General features: G+C 37.4%; 1 long non-coding RNA gene across 1 annotated transcript; it reads right to left on the bottom strand.

The window, feature by feature from the left end:
- Positions 1–1,332: 1,332 nt before the first annotated feature.
- On the bottom strand, positions 1,333–2,987 carry LOC146388592 (uncharacterized). The gene is made up of 2 exons (XR_014800062.1): positions 2,903–2,987; positions 1,333–2,784 (listed from the first exon to the last, which is right to left on the bottom strand). It is a non-coding gene; the product is annotated as an uncharacterized LOC146388592 (long non-coding RNA).
- Positions 2,988–19,669: the final 16,682 nt, after the last annotated feature.

The following is a 19,669-nucleotide window of genomic DNA, read 5'->3' as shown; positions in this document are numbered from 1 at the left end:
CCAAGATATATAGCAGCTTTTTGCCTATCCAAATAATAAACTTCTTTATTCTAAACCTTGTTGTGTGCCACTTGATTTAACTCTCTGGTATCTGCATTAATTTCAACACTTTCTGTAGCATTTCTAACTCTACACATCTAAATTCAAATCACTTGGATGAGTGACAAAATGTTTCTCCCACTGAAAATGCTACATTCAGATGAACAGAATCCACCTTTTGGAACTTTCTTACCTGGATGACTCAGCATGCATCAAGACAACTCTGTTGTGACTTAATGTCACACTAAAGGGGTTTATTATTGTCATGTCCAGAAAATAAAGTGTTTCAATCACCTATATTGTCACAGAGGTATAAAACCAAGCATTTATGAAACAAACAAACAACAAACATTTATAAAGCCTGGTATATATATGGTCACAGGGGTATAAAACCTTTGTGATGAATTGACTTTGAGACTGTGAGCCTGTCCCCTCCCATTACAGAAGTCACATGTACAGATGCACACTGCAGTACCAGACTCTGTGGCTAACAGTGGCTCAGAGTATTTCTTTAGGATAACCAGGTGTGGCATTAATGACCGACCAGACCACGTTCAAAACACTCGTTAACATCTTTTATTGCACACTTTTTGGACACAGTTGCCGTTCACCTGTCCAGCTGCCAGCCACACATCGACAACAACAATAATAATAGCAGAGAGAGCACAGACTTTAAGCTGGTGAGGTGTAATTGCCGATGCCGCTGCAGGTGCATCGATCAACCCTGCAGCAACACCGCAGACCACACCCCACAACACCAAGTTTCATATTTGCATGGGTAAAGAGCTTCTTTGATTCCCCGAAATGTGAAGTACAAATGATTTGGGAATATGATGTCCTCCATCTCCCCTTCCCAGCCACTTTAAAGTCAATGTCCTGTTCCACCCACTGCACACACCCAAAGCAAGCAACCTCATGCAAACAGAACACACCATATTTACTCAGAAGAAAAACAAAGCTTGAACCATTTGCTGAACACAGGCCATCTGATTGCCTGATATCGTAACAATAATTGTGATCTAATATTCTCTATCAGTCAATATTCTCACTGTAATCCTCCTTTTAATTTTTTTGCTCCATGTTAATTTTTCTTTTTACAAAATACAGGTACTGGGACCTTCATTTAGAAACTCCACTTAAGTGTGACAAACAAAAGAGTAGGAAATCAGGAAGAGAGCAAACACGTTCTAACACCGCTGTATGTTGCTCCCACAATGCAATTTTTTGGTGGCTTTAGGGCAAAAGATCTGGGGTATTAAAAAAAAACTTTCCATCTTATGACTAATGTAAATGTTTGCTTGCACTTAAGATTTATTGAACAGTATACAAAAGGAACTACATGCATTCTTTTATAACCAGTGCAGATTAGGAAACAAGAAAACTAAATGACATAAAAGCTGCATCACAATGTGCTGGATTAAAAACTAGATGTGTGACTCCAACAAGAAGCAAAAAAACAAAAACAATCTGACAGTGACCACCAGTCAGCTTTAATAATTGATAAATTGTCAATAGAGCTTATAAAGATTCATGAGAAGAAGCCAATTTTATTACAGTGGTATAATCATCAAAAATCATCTGTGGATTCAACAGTTCGGTATCCCCCCCAAAAATGTGAAAAGAACACTTATGATTAACATTTAAATGCTCTATGCCACAAGCCTAGTTTTGATATCCTTTTTCTTCAACAACTGCATGGTCTGTCACTATAAATTATGAGATCTTTACTTCACAAAGAATGTTTCAGTGTATCTTAATCCTGTATGCTAAAAGAGGTAATAAAGGAAGCACTGAAGTACCTTTTTCTGAGCATTTTAAAAAATCAGTCAGCTTTTATAATGACATTACTGAAATAAGGTTACAGGAAACATGAAAGTAAATGCTAAACGTGAGTGAACCGTTTCAGGAGGAAAATACAAGAAATCATTGTCGGAGGAGGAAACACGAGACAATTAATGAAGACAAAAATCAAAACAAGAATTCAACAACATGTGCAGAAATAATGAAAATGTTAAACACCTAAAACAAACAAACAAACAAACAAACAAACAAACAAAACAACAAAACCCTGAACCAAAACACAAACTGTAATATATTCACCAATAATTCTAAGCCCAGAAAAAGCTAAATGGCAGGAAGATGACTGAAGTAGCTGCTGATTTCCTACAACTTTACTTACAGCTATTTCTCACTATTTGTCATGTACACACACGTTATAACTACAACAGAATTATGAAGTTAAAATGGTAAATATCATTTCAGTGCTGGATAAGGCTTAATGTTTAACTAATAAGCACATACATTAAAATAAATGCTCCCATCCCAAAGAACCCACAGTATATACATCAACTTGAAACATTAAATTATGATATTTAAAACAAGCAACAAAAATCAAAATGCTTTTGGAAACCTCTTACAATTAAAACCTCAGGTTTAAATGGGGAAATGCATCACGTCTTCACGCTCTGCTATAGGAGATTAAAAAGGTACTACTAATTTTTTTAAAAAAAAGAAAGAAATCAAAACATGATTTAGACCCTCGTGATTAAAAGGGTTTAAGAGGATTAGCTGTTTTAATTCATATCTATGATCTTTGTATAAAAATTCATTAAATGTCAAAAGTACACATCAACACAAAATTAAAAGAGAGCAAAACAAAAATTATTGTGACAGTATCTAAAGACCTCCTGTCTCCATCAGTGTTTCCTCAGGGATGCTCTGTTGGTGATCAGGCCTCAGCTGTTTCTGTGGAGCAAATCAGAAATGGATCAGATGCTGGATGAACCAGTTATATTTTAAATAAAAACATTGTTGACAATAATCAGCAAAAGAGTTCATGATCAAAGCCCTTTAAAATATTTACCCAGTGTGGTTATTTTTTTTTTTCATCTTGACCAGCATTAAGTTCTTCATAAAGTTTCTTCACCACCTCAAGATGTTCTGAAACATCTAAAAACACAGTATTTCCAATTGTTATACATTTACTGTTAGTGTTTGTATTGAGAAGATTCCTAATACTAACATCAATACTTTATATATTCTGTTTACCTGGCAGTGAGCAGGCCTCCAGCTTAAGTGAGTGTTCAATGGATTCTGTTAAGGGTTCAAATATTGAGGGGGGATACAGGAGGAATTCAAAATCACAACACTGGTCCAGGAGGGTTAAGTCAAACGATGATTTTAATGAACACACGTGTGGGGAGATGTACCCTGCAAAACATCAGCTGTAGATCTCCGCCCAATAGTACACAAGCAGTTGTTTTTATAACATATGGGTATTATTTATGACGCCCCCTCATGAGTCAAAGCAGATATAATACATGCATAAGTCTCAAAACCACAAATGTTCTGTTGACAACTTTTGGCACAGTTTGAAAAGAACATTCTCCTCGCTTCCAAGCCAGGTGCTTTCTGTAGCTCATCTCGCTCTTGCTTCTCCAAAACCTCAGATGCATGCTCTGCAACAAAAACTGTAAATTCTGCAGACTCAAAATGCAGTTGCAAGAAAAATGTCTGAAGTCTTACCTAGATATGAATCTACCTAAGATGTGTGTGTATATGTCTCCCGACCTTAATTGCACTTTGTTTCACCTCTCACCTGACCTACTAAAGCTCACAACCAGACAGAGGCCACTCTCATATGTGTAACAATCTACTAAAACGATATATGTAATATATTGAATAAATGCTTTAATTAAATGCCACTACTCAAAGCTTAATAAAAAAGGATATAAATGAATAAAAGATAACAATGAATACCTTGTGTCATGTATTATTTTGTAGGCGTGTAAGCAATCCTTCCATAGCTCTAGGCCACTTTACTCAATAGATCGGCTGGACATCGCGCCGGACGAAGCTTCTGACCATCAATCAACTGACTGAGCTTCAACTCTTTAATAAGCACCAAAATGCAATGTGTATAAAATGATTACAGTTGCTCCTACAATGAAAGATTATTATATGATTATGATACCACCTGTAATACAGACTTTAATGTAATATCAGCAGCTTCAATAAATGCTTTAATGCAATGCTTGTTATGTGGTTCTAATGCAATGATAATACTGATAATAAAATAGCAGTAAAATAACTTGTTTAATCCCACAATTCCTTCATGGTTTTCTCCAGTGTCCTCAGGACGTTTCCCTAATTTATCATCAAAAACGTTACTTTTTACAGAGGCAACGATTGAATCCAAGAATAACTGGACAAGATATAAATTATTGGTTTGATATATGTTTCAAGGCTACTTTGGAATTTTTGTACATCACACTAAACCTCAAGAACACATTCATTTAATTTGTTGTCATCATATTTCATATTAAATTCATATTAAATTGTAACAAACCTTCAAATCGTTCAAGTGCTCCAACATGAAATTTTTTGCCTCCTCAAACATGTCCATCTTTGAGTGCACGTCTCTCAATAGTATCCCTCATGTTCTTCAGGGTGCCTGGTCCTTTAAATGCTGCTGCTTCTACAAGGAGACAATTTTTATGCACAGTTGAATACACTCCAAGAAATGATACACTGATGTTGGTAGCATTATGTAAACGTTTTATGTTGAAACTAATATCACCAATTAATTTTTAAGTCTAAACATAAGAATATTGTTTTGAATTTAATTAACAACGCAATATTTTAATACAACAAAATGTGGTTAATTAAATCCAACGTAAGACATTTATTTGAAATGAACAGCACTTTAATTTGAAGAAGATTGTCCTAATAGGCTCTCCGTACTTCTGAGTTTGCACATGTACAGTGTGGAAGTTTGAACAACTGCAATTTTCAACTGTTACTGGTGTGTGTTCAGTAGCATGAATCCATGCTCCATCGCAATCTGAGGATTATTTGGTAGTACTACAATGACAATACCATAAATTTGGTTAATGTATACTAGCTGATAAACATCTTAAAAACAAATGATGTCTGGTAAAAAAATTTTTAACACTCTAGCTTGTATACCTCTTGCATGTGTTATAAGTAGTCAGACATGTATGTCAGACATGAATGTTTTACAATTGATGTTAAGATAAGTCTTGCCTAAAACCATAGGTTTTAAAATTACTCCCAACATCTACAGCCCCTGCTCTCTGACATCAGTAATGACCACCGGCGATCCTGTCGGTTTGAAGAATAAAATACATGTATTGTGTATTTTAGAAACATACACAAATTAAGTTGGTACATTGCTTGGAGGAATTCTACCCCGTGTTGATATCTGGTTTAGTGTTAATCTCAGTGATTTAGGCGATTAAAAATTTGATTTGTCAGTTGTAAGACATGCATTCATCTATTGTTAAAAAAAAAAGCACAATTGTGTGTACAGTACTGTTAAATGTAATGCAATATGTAATATGTAATTTAACTCCTTGAATTAGTTTCCATTGGTAGTTGTGACAATTTGTGTGTCCCTCCCCTTCATTTTAGGTTTGTCAGCTAGTTCTGTCTCTCAGTGGATGCAACAAAAGTGCCTCAGACTGGGTTGTAAGTAGTGGTGCAATGGATCACGGTTGATCCGAAATTCGAACCAATCCCACTCCATGGTTAGGTACGCACGTGATCCGAAGATTCGAAAAAGAAAAAAAAAGTATGTGTATGGTGCGCGTGGTCAGACTGTCAAGCGATAGTTATGGCCAGCGCTAGCGGTCCAAGTGGCGAAGCAGAGGAGTTTGCGGCATTTAAGCAGCCTTTTGCTGCCCAGTCCGACCGGGCTAAAGCTATTACAAAAGCTATTGGGGTGTTTAGCTGCAGACGGGAGGCCATATTCTGTTGTGCAAAACAAGGGGTTTAAACTGTGATGAACGTGCTTGAGCCATGCTATGATATCTCGTTGCGTGTCCACTTCAGTGTGACAAGATCGTTCCAAGCATGTATGAGCAGGAAAAGTTTAAAGTTATGGCTGAACTGTCCCAGGCATCTTCTGTTGCTCTAATTACAAATGGGTGCACCTCCAGGGCAACGGAAAGCCACGTGACCGTGACCGCTCGTTATATCACAGCGGAGTGGTAGATACAAAGCCCTGTACTGCCCTATAGATTACATTAGATTAGATGAAACCTTATTTATCCCTCGGGTGGGTTCCTCCGGGAAATTCAGTTTCCAGTAGCACAGCACCAGCAGAAGTTGCAGAATGTGAGCAGAAATATACCATATATACACAAATATAAATACAGAGTATACAAAAGGGATAAATAGAATAAATAGGAATAAGAATACAAGGGAACATTTCAAGTATTGTGAGTCTATTACATCGTTGGATATTAACAAAAACTATTGCACAGTGAAAAGGCACTACAGCTACTTGTTCCCCCCTCCTTTGTCCCCATTTCCCCTCCCTCTCCCCTCCAGCGAGGAGTTAAACAGTTTAATGGCGTGACTTTTTAAGTCTGTTGGTCCTTGACTTTGGGAGAAGCAACCTGTTACTGAACAGACCCCTCCGGATGTTTATGGCCATGTGCAGAGGATGCCCAGCATGGTCCATAATGTCCATATTGCACCTTAATTTGTTTTTATATAAGTGTGTGGAATGAGTCTTCAGTTGAATGTTTTTTAATAGGCCAAAAATACTTAAATAAGTAAATAGCGAGTTGAATTTTTGTCTTTTTTTTTTTCTATTTTTGCTGATCTGAAAATTGATCCGATCCGTGACTTAAAACCGTGATCCAATCCAAACCGTGAGATTTTTGATCCGTTGCACCACTAGTTGTAAGTATTTATTTGAGGTATTAATGGAACATGTGCTCCATAGATAAACAAATCTATTCTTTTTAAATTTCAGTTATTGCTAATGACTAACAAACTTCTCTCTCATTTTTTTCTAGGCTTTAAATGTGTAAGTGCAAACAGTGTCCTGAAAATGTTTTGACAAGGTACCAATTACTAAAACATTACAGATTAAATGATGGCCATTATGGTTAAAGACACTCACATCCAGTGTTGGGACTAACACGTTATTTAGTAACGCGTTACAGTAACTACGTTATTATTGTGGTAACGAGCACCGTAACTAGTTATTATGCCAAAATCAGGAACGCATTAATCGTTACTGGGATTTAGATAGGGTCGTTATTCGTTACTTCGTGTGGTGGCTATCGCGGAGCTTCCACAGATTCAGTAACATTAGCAAGTGGTGGAGGCCAGCAGGCGGATGAGGGAAAGGAGACGCAGGAGAAGCAGAGACCCAAGTGTCAGGTGAACTGAACTTCAGGTAAGAAGTTATGACCTGCAGTCTATCTTGGTCAGATATAAACCAAGTTTAGGCGTAGTTTATCTTCGTTATGCTGACTTTTTCGTACGGGGTACTAGCTAGCATGACGGGGGTTACTATACAGCTGGGTGGGTGCTATGATGTTACTGATGTTGAACTTTATTTTGTTCATAAGGTTAGTTATTAGAGTTACCAACCATCCCCTAAAAAACGGAATGGTCTCATATTTAGAGAAAATATTACGCGTTTCGTATTGAGCTGAAAAGAAACACAGTTTGTCCCGGACTTCAGCTACAATGAAAAAGACACAAATCTGGAGTTATTCTGTTGTTAGGCTGCAGCTGCCTCTTCTCCTCTCATTCTCTCCCCCTTCCTCTCCTGTTTCTACTTCAATCATGAAACTCATCAATGATCAGCTGATGGGCTTTTCTCTCTTGTTTGTTTATCGCCCACTTTGCGCCAGAAAGAGGAAACCAGCGGATGTCGTGCTAAACGACAGCAGCACGTTTAAGCTTGATCAGCTGTTGTTAGAATTTGTTTAATATTAATTTCTAGTATCAGCTGATGTTTGCTGGAGCCACAGCTGTAAAAGCTGCTGGTCATGATATCGGTTCGGATATCTGGTGAGAGGGAAACATGAAGATGAAACCAGGAGATGTCCTTACTGAATCATCAGAGCTGAACAGATGATGGAGAAACAAGTTTACCTTTTAGGTTGCATGAATGAGTTGAAGGGAAGTTATGAACTGTTTCTGAGAGACAAATAACCAGTGTTGCCAACTCCTCAGTAAGGAAAATCACTATTGGCTGTCCTAAAAGTCGCTAGAAGTCGCTAAATGACGTCATCACCTAATTTGCATAATTGGTCATGCTAATATAATTGTAACCTACGCTGTTGGAGAGAGAAATAACATCGTGGAAGAGACATAAAGTGAGCAAAAAATGTCCTAAATGCATTTAGAATTTATTTAGAACTACAAATTAAATTTCTTTTAGCAATTATTGTTTTTTAATGTCACAATTCCAACCCTGCTCCTTTATCCGGGCCTGGACCGGCAAAAGTGACCCGAAATAGGCACTCTGGTGGAGGTACTTTATGTGTGTGTGTGTTTATAAGTAGTTTTAAACCTTGTGATCCACAAAACAGCATAACAGTAAAAGAACTGACTGCGTTACAGTCAGTGCGGGAGCAGCGGCTTCGCTCATGCGCGGTTCATTTGCAGTTTGGACGCATAGGTGTGAACATCTCCTGCAGCTGGGGGAGGACTATCCTCCGCCCGTGAGCGCTTTAGCACGGGTGAGGTGCCCACGGCAGCACCGCTGCTTGTTGAGAGTAAGAGCAACACGCCCTTTCACGTCAAAAAGTCGTCATAAATAAGTCTCCAATAACACCAGAAAAAGTCGCCAGATTTGTCGCTAGTCGCTTTTTAGAAAAAAAGTCGCTAAGGGGGTCTGAAAACCCGCTAAATATAGCGACAAAGTCGCTAAGTTGGCAACACTGCAAATAACACCAGGATCCTTTTTTATGTAGCTGACAGCTGGTAACTGTGCAGGGGCGGGTCTAGCAAAGTTTTGCCAGGGGGGCGAGGTAAGGCATTAACAGAGAGTAGGGATGGGTACCGGTATCCGGTGCCATTATTGCACCGGTTCTGACATAAATGGAAGTAACCAGACTGAAAAGCAGCGCACATTTCGGTGCTTTATTTTGGTGCTTTTTTTTTTCTTGAGATGTCATACACTTTGGATTCTAGCCAATCATTTTACCTTTGCAAGCGTAGTGGGCATGCCCAGGTACGTACGTTCTTTTAGAGCAGAGCTACAGATTAAAAATGCCCAAGGCGAAGCGGTCAAAAGTCTGGCTGTACTTCACAGCAACAAGTGCTTTAAGATGATACTGTGCAAAGGAGGTAACACCTCGAATCTGATGCAACACCTGGCGACGTATAGCATTTTGTTAAAAGCCGAGAAATGCACCGTATTTGATAGCTTGCTGCGAGACCTCACACCGTGCACATCTACTGCGGGTGTGGTGCCTGTTATCGGACCCGGAGTCAGCAACATCCCCCAATAACCCGAAGAGTAGAGACCTGGCCTCTAGCCCTGCCAGTGTAGCAGAAATGATGACGGATGATGATGGCAGCAGCAGCCGTTCTTCTCTGCGTGAGTAGCTTAATGTTGTTCGTGTGTAATTTATGTTGAGTAGGCTAACCACATTATTGCATTAATGTATGTAAGGTGAACTAGCAAACACCAGCGGCTGTCTTCTTGTTTGATGGCAGATACTCTCTTCACCCTGGCCAAAAAGGCTAAAATGACTAAAGAAAAAGATGGAAACAGCTAAACATGAGAGGTTTTTGGACAAAGTTTGTGTTTTTTCCATTGTTTAAGCACTGCTTCCAGCCAAGAGTGATACCATATATCCCCTATAGCTGCAGAAAAGGCTAACATTGTTATCTTTTTACCAAAAAACAGCTAAACATGAGAGGTTTTTGGACAAAGTGTGTGTTCTCCATTCTTTAAGCACCGGTTCGAGCACCGTTTAAGCACCGGCACCGTTTCAAAAGTACCGGTTTGGTACTGGTATTCTGATAAAACCGAAACGATACCCATCCCTAACAGGGAGTGGGGGGCACAAAGAAGTACTTTTCTTTCTTATTCTCATTTAAAATATCTAGCTTTTAAAAAAGAATTATCTGAATCTTTCAACAAACGATTGATAGATTGATACATATATACATATATACCATCAGAACAATTTACATCACTGTCACAACAGCATTTGTTTTCATTCAAAGGCTTTATGATTTTTCCTATAATGGTGGGCCGGTCTCTAGTCAAAACGCTCGGGCCGATTTTTTGTCCCAGTCCAGCCCTGTATGCAGCTCATCTGCAGTCTGGTGTTACCTACATCTTCCTATTCGGAAGGCAGAATTTTCGAGTTCTGAGTACAATCGAGAGCACCACAACTGCAGTTTTCGTGTTGGATGTAAAAAGCGCACATGACGCTGTGACATAGGCTAGAATCATGCCGGTGGTTAACGACGGTCCAGGCGTGGGATTTCTCTTGTGGAAATATGCACATTATTTTTTCCTTTCTATTGGTAGGTGGCACAGTGCACTTGTAGCAAGTAAGCAAGCTAGAAGACTGGCCATCTTGCTGGATATCCACTTACGGAAGCAACACATTAACAAGAGAATTCTGAGTAAAACCAAAATTACTTTCCCTAGTAACTAGTTACTTTGAAAGTAACAAGTAACTTGAAGCAAGGACGGGGGCGATCATGGCTCAAGAGTTGGGAGTTCGCCTTGTAATCGGAAGGTTGCCGGTTCGAGCCCCGGCTCGGACAGTCTCGGTCGTTGTGTCCTTGGGCAAGACACTTCACCCGTTGCCTACTGGTGGTGGTCAGAGGGCCCGGTGGCGCCAGTGTCCGGCAGCCTCGCTTCTGTCAGTGCGCCCCAGGGTGGCTGTGGCTACAATGTAGCTTGCCATCACCAGTGTGTGTGAATGGGTGGATGACTGGTTGTGTAAAGCGCTTTGGGGTCCTTAGGGACTAGTAAAGCGCTATACAAATACAGGCCATTTACCATTTGATGTAACTGAGTTACTTTTGATAGAAGTAACTAGTAATGTAACTAAGTTACTAATTTAAAGTAACTTACCCAACACTGCTCATATCCATGCCCTTGTTCATTTAAAACATGGAATGCTCTCAAAACACATTTGAGTCAATGTCATATTGATTCTTCAAGTAGATCAGGAGAACCAGTTACCTTTACATGCTCTTTGTGTCCTGGAAGCTAAGTTTAATTTGCAATATTTTTATTTGTGAGGCTCTGGGTTAAATGCATTGATAGATTTATAGGCAAAAATACTATTTTGAACTGTTATGTTTTATCGGCAGTCTTATCTTTATTGCAATAAATACCAGAAAATATTGTGATAGGATTTTAAGTCCATATTGCCCAGTTCTAATCTTCTATTTAATTAAAGTTGAACAGTCTGGAATTGATTAAAGCCAAATTGACTAAACAAATTTGTGTTTACTTTTTTAAATTTCCAAACTTAAATAGAGTAAGTTGCAATTCTGTGAAACTGATTTAATCCTTTCCAGTAGATTTTTTTTTCTTTTTTCTTTTTTTCAAATTAAAAGTATCATACATTGTACATTTCACAAACCAAGTTGTGTGGAACCGGTTGACATAAGTGCGAGGAGTAAATACAACATTTTATTTCTTAGAGTGTAAAAATACCTTAATTCATATCTTTCTTACCTTTATAACATTCTTTCATGCTATTGTTGATTGTTTCTGTGAAGCTGTTGTAGATCGATTTCTTTTGTGTGAGGATGATTTTGTTGAGCTTTGTCTTATTTTTTTTTCCTTAGAAACATGAAATATGGATTAACATTGTTTAATACAATATCAAGGTAAATTAACTACATGTTCACTGTTTAATGATTTTCTAATAACAGATCAGCCAACAGGTTCATGAATAGGGAAGTTTTGTTTTTTTTACCTCTGTCTGGAGAAATGTCAATTGCAGTTCAACATCTTTGTACTTTTCAATCAGTGAATCAGTGCTGAGTGAAAACGCATCATTGGCTCCATTGAAATGTTCAGTTTTTATGTCATTTCTGAATGGGGCAAAGATATGGTTTATAATAGCAGTATTAGCAAGTTTATGATATAGTGCAATTTGGATACATATATTCTTGTACATATTGGTGGTGTTCAAAATTAGATTATTCTCACGGGAAGGTCTTTCTGAATTCTTCATCAATGCTTTCAGTCAAATAAGACGCTAATATCATGTTGAGGTTTTCTGGTTTTCCTTTCTTTGGTTTCTGGATGCCATCATTCCTAACTGCAGACTTTAGTGTCATGTGAAAAGCTCTGTTTGTTTTTTTCTGAAACAAAACAGAATTTTTATTTTTTTTGACATGGTCACAAAGTGTCCTGAGGTTTTGATCTAATTGTAATTAAAACACATACAGTGGGATGTAAGAAGGACTTCAGTTTTTTTTTCACATGACTTTTTGGAGTTTTCAACTCCCTCACTTGGGCATTGTTCAAAAGCTTTTGTTTTTTCTTCAATTGCTTTTTTGACTTTATTAAGTTGGATGCTCAAGTTCCCCTCAAGGTCAGCACACACATTGCTTTTTTGTTCAACCTGAAAAACAAAAAGATCATTATTTAAAGCAGTAAAACATAACATATTGGTTCTTTACTCATTTTTGAGGTGGCCTTGTCAAACCCAAGTTTTTAACATGAAGCTGAAGTTCACAAGTTCAGTCAGATAAGTCTGTCATCATTCGTCTGCCTCTGTCTATTCTTTAGCTCACTTCCATTTTTCCACACTATCGACCTCATTACTCTAGCCCAATCACGCTTTTGCCTTCTGCAAGCCAATCAGTCTCTGTTCTCTGTGCTTTTATCTGCTGTTTTGTCATTCTGCATTTCAGACTCTCATTCATGCAACTCGCCTCCTGCCCATCTTCACCTCAACCTTCCTGCGGTCACTCAGAGCCCCATACAAACTACCATCTTCACTACCCCAAGAATCTAGACTCTCGGGGTCCTGTTCTAACTCCCATCATTGCTGGAGCGGTGCTCTTATATAATGGTTCGCTGGAGCAAAATAGCAAATAAATATTTCATCAAATTCAATAAATAATATTCAGTTCTTCCAAATGATCTCTTCTTGCTCAATCACTAATAATATATTACCACATATAGATTTATGATGTCCAATATCCCACATTCTCAGTGAATGTGAGCTTACCTTATGTTAATACACTTTACTTTATTTGTGTATTTTTATGTATTTTCATGACCTTTAAGAAGATTATGAACGAGGCTTTATTGCCTGATCTTACCACTTCTCTTCTTCTGGCCCCTTGAATTAAAGAATTCCATGAGCTCTAGACACATAGTTTAAGGTCTCTGAATGAGCGTCATTTAGATTTTTCAAAATTTTATTGAGTTTCAGTATTTCTGTTAAAAATTGAAAAGAAATATAAACCTGAGCAATACATTTTCTGTTACACAAAAACATACCATAAGTCACTGGTAGTGACTTCACCTACCATTGACATCTGGATTTACATTCTCCCCTTTGAGGAACTCTTTGGAGCTCACTGTGAAGACTTTGAAACAATCCTCACTGAAGTGATTCTGAGAACATTTTTGTTAGTTTTTATTTTTTGGTAAGTTTTAGAAGATATTTGTTTTAGATTTTGCTGTCAGATCATAAATTTACCTTTATTTGTTTCTGCTTTTTGAATTCATTCATCACTGCACTCTTGATTTTCTTTCTTTTAGAAAATCAAGAGTCATTGCAATGGGAATTTTGTATTTTTCTTATTCAAGGTGTAAGCATTTGTGTACATACTTAGTTGTAGCACTGTAATGAAAACTTCAACTGAACAGTCTAAGACTAGATGAAGTTATTTTGGCCTCAGTAGTTGAAGCTCATTTAAGTTCATTGCTCCTATACACATACATCTACCTCACACTTAAATTTTGTCTTCACTTATTTATTTTTATTTTACATATCAACCCTTAACCTAACCAAGCATTTGTTTGTGGCAGCAAAGAAAGAATTAATTGCAAAGAGAAATGCATTTTCCCCCTTTGTACATATGACAATAAACTGAATTGAATTGAATTGAAGAACACAACTCCCTTTGCAGGTGCTGATTACACCAAGTTGTTTGCAGCTAACCTTTCTGCAGACTTGTTCATTAAATTTCCACAGTATTTATGTAATTAGAAACTTATTAAAATACATATACATACATTTTGTAATGTATAATTTTTCTAATATATTTTTTGAGAATAATATTCATAATATATTGTTTATTAGACCAAAATAAGTAATACATTATTGTTTTTCCTGACCTGTAATACTGTAAATAATAGTTCTTAAATTAATTTGTCATTTCTATGAAAGTGTGGCCTACTGCAATGGGAGACCTTAGCTTCTTTTGTAATAGACATCCCCAACTCTCTGTGAATGGTACTCATGGCCATTGATCAGTGGTCTTTGATCAGTGGGTTTTGGTCAGTGGTTGTTGATCAATGGTCATGAGAATTTGCATAATTATAATTAAGGAATTGACCTCCCAGCCCATTGTTCCCTCAGTGGGCTGGTTTCAGTCATTATGCAAATTTACTGTTTATAAGACTTGGGGAAACCTGCAGTCAGCTGAGACTGAAGAAGTCACTTGGATGAGCGACGAAACGTTTCTCCCACAAAACGCTACGTCCAGATGAACAGAATCAACTTTTGGAGATTTACTTTCCTGGATGATTGAGAATGCATCAAGACATTAATTGACTTGCATGCAGTTTTTATCTAACTGCAGCACCAATCAAGTAACTGTTTCAATATTTTCAGTGTAAAGTCAGATAGATGCTGTAGCATAGATGTAATGACCAGTGTCAGTCAGCTACCACTGTATCCAGCAGTAGTCTGCCATCATACTTTCAGAAACCTTGGCAATGACTCTCCATTAACTGAATGTCCTGATGAAAATGCTCTCCCTGTTTCTACATTGTCATTTTCTGTCACATAGAACATCATGACAGTGTGTCTGACAGCAAAGGCAAAACAGAATTTCCCTTTTTGAATGTCATTGGGTTATTGAACTGCATAAGCAAAGGCTCTTGCAGCGTGGCATCACTGCTGAGGCGGGATGCAGGAAGACAGTCATTTGGAATTTCTTAAATGATCCTGAGGGTTATGGAACAAAAAAGTCAAGTGGAAAACCCAAAAAAGTTTTACCAGCACTGAGTTGGGGGATCCAATTGGTTGTTTGACAATGGATGATCCTTGACCCAAATTAAGGCTGTTACTGGTGCCGACTGCAGGCCCACAACCAACAGACAGCATCTGAGACTGAAGGGCTTCAAAAACAAAAAACGTCTTCAAAGGCCTCGTCTCTTTGAACGCCACAGAAGTAACCGTTTTGTTTTATTTTTGGAGGTGTGGTGCTAAACTTTTGATAAACTGTAAAACAGACCGTTTCAGTTTAAGCATTGTTTTCAATAAACTGCATGTTAAAAAAAAGTTGTTGTTTTTTAATTCCCATTTCTTCTTGTTGCATGTTGAAGCTCTACTTGGAACCTTGTTAACCCTTTAAGACCTACCATGGAACCAAGTCCGCCAGAGCTGATATTATATTTTTACATGCTGTAGTGCCATTTTTGGGAGCATTTCAAGTTGCTATACATCAATACAACCATTATAGCCCAAATTTTAATAATATGTATACATTAAGTGCATAGTAACTACATAAATTGCAAAAAAGTGCAATAAACTACAAAAAATTGAAAATCGTTTTTGTTTTTTTAACATATATTTCTAGTTAGAGAAATTTAAGAGGCTTATCTCTCAAAACTGTAAATACAAAAAAGTTGCACAAAATAGTTTCCCACCACAGGAAATTTATTTTGAGTGTCTTCATAGTTTTGTTTTAGAAATACACCAACTTTTATATACTGCAGGAAAAACGAAAATAAATATTATAGTGCAAATTTGCAAAAAAGCAGCATATGCATCAAATTAAAGTATTTCCAGCAGTGCAATATTAGTCCTAAGCATCCCAGAAACGACTCAGAAAGTCATAAAGTCAAAGATAACTTTTAAAAACACCAGTATAGGCTCATGAGGCCCTGATGGTAAAAAACTACATTTCCGCGAAAATGACGTCACTTCCGGTTTCGGGCAGGTAATGGCGGACATGCGAAAGTTCGCTCTGACGTCTATTCCAACGTAGGAAGTGTTATGAACAGCTGATCGGATCGGCAAAGCGTGTTTCTGGAATATTATGTTTTTGTTGCTGCAAGCGCTTTTTATGCAGTTTTTGCATAGCTATATGTGGAAGGAAACCGTGACCTAGGACAAGCTGATGGCATAAGATGTAAGTACAACTCCTCCGGTTTCATGTGCAAAAAAAAATTATTGCGCTAGCTTACGTGGTTGCAGAGCTACCGGGATTTAAAAGTAGTTACGCAAAACAGAGCGTGCCCGCTCTGACCGGTTTTAAAGGGTTAAGACCCAACCATGCAAAACAGGATTTTTTTCCTCAAGTGATCTTAAACCTTTTATCAGGACTGTACAATTTTGTGCTTATTTTTGGCTGAGAATCTTGTTGTTTTCATGCAGCAAAAATAGCAATCGTTGAGATGATCTTGCGGTTCCCGCCACACCATTGGGATTGCAAATGGTTCCTGCCTTTTACAGATTTAGCCAGTCATCCAGTCCATTGGAACAACTGTTGCAGATGACATGTGGACACCAAGATTTATTCTGGTCACCCAGTGGACAGCTGAGGTACAATTTGTATATCTTCTTAAGGTCTGTGGTAATTGGACAACATTGTGCTTTCGTCATGAATAAACCACACATGTAACCAAAATCGTCTGGATGATTAATATAATTTCTAGGCACGGTAACAACTGAAATCAATCACAATTAATGCCGTCTGTAACATAAAACACAGGGAACTGTTGTTAAATCTGGTAACATGCTTGTGCTAATTATAACAACTATCGTGCAATATATAACTAGCTTCACCATAAAAACAGTATGTGCTAGAAAAAACTAAACACAGATTCGAAATCAGCATTAAAACACTAAAAAACTTATTTCTGATGATTTTTACCTGTATAATGGAGTTTATGGTGCAAAATGCTGCAAAAATACTACTGTAAAAATAAATAAATTAGATGTAATAAAATGAGAATGACAGACATTTTTCTCACCTCTTTCACTTATGGATGGCAAATCCTGAGGATGAATAGAAATATCTGACTTTTATATTTGAAATTAAACTACTATAGTTGTACATGTATGCATAATTGAATGTATACAGGAAATTATAGCACCTATATAGAAACACATTTCTCTTTAACAAACAAACAAACAAACTAGTACAATGATTAAAAAATGGAAAGCTTTCATATTCTTGCCTCTCAATAAACATGATCCCATGAGTCAATATTTCTGCCTCATTCAGCACCAGTGACACAGACCTAGAGACCAGTTGGTAACCATCCCATCCCTGGCAACCACCAGCTGCTAGAGTAAAATGGGTACTCAAACATCAGCCAATTACATCAGTTTAGTGCTTGGTGGAGGTTGTAAGGATTTTAGGTTGCCAACTGGTCTCCAGGCTTGTGTGACTGGGGCTTTACTTTGACTCAGGTCACCTTAGTTTATATGCATGACAAATGAAGGCGTGCTGGTTCATTATCTGAAATTCAATAATCCTTACGTGATCCAGATCAGCTGTTTCTTTAGGCTCTTGTTGCAGAGAAGGTAAAGCTATGTGCAAATCAATGTAAAATGTTTACTTTAAAAATGTAAGTTACAGTACAGATACTGAAAGAAGTGCCATGAAACTGTTTTTGACTTACTTGACCAGAAGTATTGACTGCTTCTTTTTGTGGTTGGGTTGTATTTTGCTCTTCCTAACATAACAAAAACATTGCAAATCCATATCGGCAAAAAATGAAAGAACTTTGTGAATATTGCTTCACAGATACATTGAAAGTTGAAGTCGTTTGTGCAGCATAATAATTCTACAACAAATTCATCTGTAAACATGAGTGAGGTTTTTCAGACAAAAGGAAAGAAATCTTAAAGCATTTAATTACCTTTAACAGCTTTAGTTTATCCTTAAATTTTACTCTAGGTCCAGCTTTTGTGATCAGTTGATCAATTTCATACGAATATCCAAACTCACAACAACGTCCAGGGAAAATAGGGAAGCGTCCAGGAGGGTCTGTACACGGGGAGAGAACACAAGTTAGACATCCACAGAAACACGACGACATCCGGTACTACACTGACTTAAATGGTATAACGATCCAGCGACAAGTAACACAGAGCCACCGCCCTGCACAGCAGGTGAGTGGAATGATTGCAGGTGCGTGAACCAATGACTGTTGAAAATGTGGGTGACCTGGCAGCTCCCCATTATGCTGGCTGTATTGTAGATCATAAACCCCGTCGCCTCCGTGTTAGCGGATAGCACTGGGGTCAGACAGACTAAAATGAAAGCCTTCTCCTCAGAAACATTTTTTCTAGAGTTGCATTCTGCCATTTTAAGTAGTTCTTATCACATTAATTTGGGTTTAAGGGGTCATTTTTCTCACAAATTTATTTTAATCATTAACTAAATGCTGTAAAATTGGGGTGAAACGTCATGATGACAACTTTGATTGACAGTTGCAGTTATGGAGAAACTTACATATCTTGTGCAGAGCAGGTGAATTCAGATCAGCTGGGTTTGAAACTGTTAAGATGAGTTGTTCAGCGGTAAATTGCACTAACCGACCTCGGGACTCTGATGGATCATTGCAGGTTTTTCGAAGCTAAACTATGTTTCTCAATATAATATATGATTTCATTTAGCAAAGGTATTACATTAAATATGCATAAAAAGCAGTGTTAACCAGCAGTTCTTTATTTTATTTAAGTAAAAGATCAGCTGATTATCTTGATCTATCCAGTTTTGTCAATGCAAAAAGAGTAATTTAACTAAGAAGCTATGAAACCATGGCTTGCCCACACAATTAATAACATGGTTAGATATTGATGTCTATTCAAGACTTAAATAGTGCTCAGTAATTTAAATAGTTTTTCCAGCTGTCATAATCTGTTTATTGTGTGTAGATTTTTTAAACCAAAATTGTGCGTTCAGCTGTTCGACTAGAATTTGTTAGTCAGCACCAGAAAGACATACACATAGATACACTTTGTTTCAAGAGCCACTGCCAACACACCGGGAAATAATTGAATATTTGTCTTTAAAAATTACTTTCTTTACTCATTTGTTTTCATAACCACAAAAAAATTCTGCTGCTCCTATGTTTTTGAGAAAAAAAAGAGCATGTGAATTAAAGTGGTAATAAATGTGATCCATGCTGACAATGTCGCTAACGTTATACTGTTCAGTAAATGTTCTATAGCTATTCTACCCATAGTTTTGTTTGAGTTGCAGGTGGTCAGCCCAAATCTACAGTATTTACTGTACATTACTGAGCTCACAAATGATTTTCCGATCGTGCTACACTGTCAGTGTGACAATCCAATCAGATTAACCTGACACCCCTGAATTCATTCTGATCAGATTTTAGCTAAACAGTTTGGGATTTTTAATACATCACACATCTCCTCTTTGAAAAGCCAGTGTTATGCACGTACTGCTCCCTTACAAACAAACAGTGATATAAAGTAACGTTGTCATGTTTTTATCTTGGTTTTACCAAACTCATAATCACATATTTATTTAATAAAATCTGAAGAATCCAATCTGTATAGAAGTGTTTTTGTGTAAAAATTCAGTGGCTGCATTTCCTTTTTTTCTTAAATAATTTTTTTTAAACACAACTATTGCATAGATATTG

Source organism: Perissodus microlepis, chromosome 4 (genome assembly GCF_051167445.1).
Source record: "Perissodus microlepis isolate ML-2025 ecotype Zambia chromosome 4, ASM5116744v1, whole genome shotgun sequence".
Classification (NCBI taxonomy): Eukaryota; Metazoa; Chordata; class Actinopteri; order Cichliformes; family Cichlidae; genus Perissodus; species Perissodus microlepis.
Note: the sequence above shows the minus strand (reverse complement) of the source record. Positions and strands in the feature narration are given on the sequence as shown.